Here is a 4082-nt window from a genome sequence, read left to right on the forward strand (position 1 = left end):
GGATTCATAAATTGGTTTTGATAATAATTATTAACAATCAGATTTACAATAACCTTGTATGTTTTAATTATAGTAAAACATTGGTAGGAGAGTTTTAGGGCAGCTAAGTATTGGTAGTTGATGATAGTCCTGGATAATACCCGAGATTATTTGCCTGGTGACAGGAATATGTGATTGACTGAATAAAAGGTAACCTGAGCAAGAATTTTGTTACATAAATAGGGAACTTTAAAGTAAGATTTCTGGGATTAAATATGTAGTGTGGTAGTAGAGCAGTTGCCTAGAATGTATGACCTCAGCACCACAATAAATAAGTAAATAAATAAGTAAATTGACATCTGTATGCTGTTTTAATAAAATACAATAAAGTAGATGATTTAGCCCCAACAGAAATTCATGATCCAATTACCATGTGGTGTTTGGTGAAAGCCAGTATTTTACCTATGTTGCTTTCAATGCTGCTTCTTCTGATAATGTGAAGCTGTATGTCTGTAATCCTCACACTTGAGACTGAAGAAGGTTACTTGCAAGTTCAAGGTTAGTCTGGACTACACACAGGTCCAGTGATAAAGAGGAAGAAAAAGAAGGGATTCATTGCTATGTCCTCATGTGGTATTCGAATGGAAGGCAAAATCTCTCTCTGAACACCTTAAATAATAACTGATCCCATCCATGAGTTTAGAGCCCTGTTGCCTAAGCACCTCCCATAATGTTTCAGTATTTAGGAAGGATATATCCTTGCATAGAGAATTACATTATGTTCAAATTGAATTTTGACATTGAATATATTTCAATCAACAGTCAAGAGACAGTAGTATGTAGTGTTAGAGACTAGTAAATGCTTATAATATATCATAAAGAACAATAAGAAAAAGTATAATCACTTTAGGCAATTCCTAATATTCTCCATTTTTTCCCAATACTACTCAGTAATTTGAGTGCACTTGGTAAGGATACAGCTTGTATCTGCCAAACTCTTGGTAATTGAACAACCCAAAGGCCAAAGACTAGAACCATCATGAACACTTGTTTCAGAAGGAAAACATTTTGCCAGCTGTCATGTTTCTTTCTCAGTTCTCTCTGGATGACATAAATAAATAAGCTTTGAAACACAATTTTAAACTGATATGACTTCCCTGTTGTCCTATCTTTTAACTTACATTTGACCATTTAATTTTGCTACCACATATTTTAGAAAGCTATGTTTTTTCTGTATATTGTTATTGTAATTAATGGAAACATTACATTATATTCACCAGATAGAAGATACATTACTTCAGAAACATTGTACCCTTTCCCATTTCCCTCCCCCCACCCATGCCCCTCATCTTGTTTTCTTCCCTTCCCTATCCGATTTCAAATAACCAAATAAGCAAGCTATGTTTTACTTTGTTTAAAACTTCATGAACTCTTTACTGTGTCAATCATGTCAGCTTACCACATTGCTCAGTGAAATATTTATTCCATTATGAAGGACAGGAAAGCTGAATACATTTGCCTCAATACAAACTCAAAACTTTAGACTCACAGTGCATGTTTGTCTCGAACTCAGGGCCTGAACACTGTCCTTGGATTTTCTCAAGGCTAGAGCTTTACCACTTAAGACACAGCACCACTTCTAGCTTTTATTTTTTTGTATATGGAATAGAACCTGGGTCTTTGTACATGCTAGGCAAGCACTCTACCACTAGGTCAAATTCTGGCCACAGTGCATGTTTTTAAAATGAAATACTGACTACTTCATTGTTTCTTTTTTTCTAAACTTATCTTGATCAAACATTTATTTCAAATTATTTTCATACTCCTTCATAGTACTGAGGGTATATATACATGTATATATACATATACACATATATATGCATATATATACATTTGTTTATGTGTATGCTTTATGTGTACATGGTTATAGTGAGTGTATGTGTGTCCATGTATACAGGTAGGTATATCAACATAAGTTTCCATTATATTTTGCTAAAGAAATGGTGTAAAATTCTTACTCTCAACCCATTATCTTTAAGCTATGTAAGAATTGAATCCACTCACATACAGGCTTTATAGTGGCCCAATATACTTAGTAATCTTCAAAATAAGTACATTGACAAAGAAAAATCTTTTTTAAAGAAATATAAAATTATTTATTGACCACTTTTCACCATTATTTACAATAAAGTAAACAATATACACTTGGGTAACTTTCTGATTACTCCAAAGATGTTTTTCTGGCTTTTGTGGAACCAGTATCCCAATACTGAAAAATGTTGAGTTACAGGTTAGGAATGAGTTAGGGTTTAAAAAAAGCATGCAAGTCAACAATTATAAAATTTTGTCCACTCATTTAGACCAGCAGGTCCTAAATAGTCGAAATCTCTAACCAGTTGGTTTTACATTTCCATGAGCAGAGTCTTAGATAACTCATGATCTATTAACTTTGAGTACACAGATTCTAATATACTGTAAAGGAATGCTCATTACAGAAATTGTTAATGAAAGGAAATCAAAATTTATCTTATTTGTCTCATCTGGGTGAGGGAAGCTGTTGATAAACACTTTTCCTTTCAACACATTTTGCAAACGTACTGCATTTGCTATCTATGGCAGAGGCAGAGGACCTAAAGTTGAGGCTAGCCTGGCTACCTAGTAAGTTCAAGGCCAGCCTGAGCTGCCTAATGACCCTGTCTTAAACAACAACAAAATAAAACAAGGACCAGGGATGTAACACAATGATACATCATTTGCCTACATATGCAAGGCTCTGGGTCTGATGCCCAACAGCTCTACACAAGCAAAATCTCCAAAACAAAAAACTACCTATGTAAGTATTTTGTTTACACAAACACAAAAACACACACACACAAACACAAAAAAATTCAGGATGGTCATTCAACATTGCAGTTAAAGACAAATTGTTCTGATTAAGTAATGGCCCCAAAAAAATGCCTTATAAAAAAACAAAAAACAAAAAAAAAACCCAACCTGTTCCTGAATACAGAGGAAATATACCATGGTATTAAATATTCTTTTCTGAAAAAGGAAGCAACTACAGAAACCCTTAATTATATTTGTTCAAAGTAACCAGTGCTATTGAAGAAAAAAAAACCTCAAGAACTCCTAAGACTACTTTCAAAACCAACATATCAAACTTGATTTTCATTAGAATGTCATTGTTTCACAACATTAATCCAAAAACCAAGACTCAGATTATGTATATATATATATGTATACATACATATATATATATATAAACAATACAAACAATTATTGAGCTTCATTTTCTGGACAAGAATTCCAAGTTAGTTTCTCTTCATAAATAACAATTACAATGTGAGGACATTTCATATTTGCCTGTTTTGCCAGCACGTCAGCTTCATCTGAATCTTTCCATTTCATGAGAAACATCAATTCTCCACTGCTGTCTGTGGCACCAATTATTCGTTCAGGATCTAGACCTCTAGCAAAGCCCCTTGGTTTGTCAGCAGTATCTCTTTTTTTCTTTGATTTGCTGTCATCAGATTCACTGTCTGATAAAGATTTTCTTTTTGTACTGTCCTTTTTTTTTTACCAGCTTTTTGAGAATTAAGAAATCCTTCTGTTAATTCTCGACAATCTAAATTTTCTTCAGATTCCCAAGTATTGTCAGCATCTGTAAATCCCTTCCACGTCAGGAGCTATTTCACCTTCCCATTTACTACACTTCCTTTCAGTACTTTTTCCACAAAAAGTTCTTCAGGCTCTGCTTCTTCAACTTTTTTTACTCTTTCCGTTCTCTTTCCCATTTTTTGCAACGTAATTTTGTTAGAGGCCATTTTTAATTGTAGACGTGATGAGCTATTACTCAGATGCTCCTGGTCTCGATCGAGCAGCAGCAGCATTAGCATTGTGCTGAAAAGCTCAGGGACCGTGCCCTGGCCCAGAGTTCAAGTCCCACAACTGACAAAAACATTTTTAAAAAGTTTGGAGATGTAGGTAGTTGAAACACACAAGTGAAGTCAGTCTACTGTAAAATAATGAAAAGTGAAATAGTTATGCAAAGTATAAAATTGTATGTTGTCAGGAGCTGTTGGCTTACTCCTATAAATCCTAAC

The 4082-nt window shown here is 34.1% G+C and overlaps 1 pseudogene; it reads right to left on the minus strand.

Moving 5' to 3' along the window:
- Nucleotides 1-3425: 3425 nt before the first annotated feature.
- Nucleotides 3426-3803, minus strand: LOC150063424 (chromobox protein homolog 3-like; annotated as a pseudogene).
- Nucleotides 3804-4082: the final 279 nt, after the last annotated feature.

Source organism: Megascapheus bottae, chromosome 5 (assembly GCF_031878675.1).
Source record: "Megascapheus bottae isolate mThoBot1 chromosome 5, mThoBot2.hap1, whole genome shotgun sequence".
NCBI classification, from domain to species: domain Eukaryota; kingdom Metazoa; phylum Chordata; class Mammalia; order Rodentia; family Geomyidae; genus Megascapheus; species Megascapheus bottae.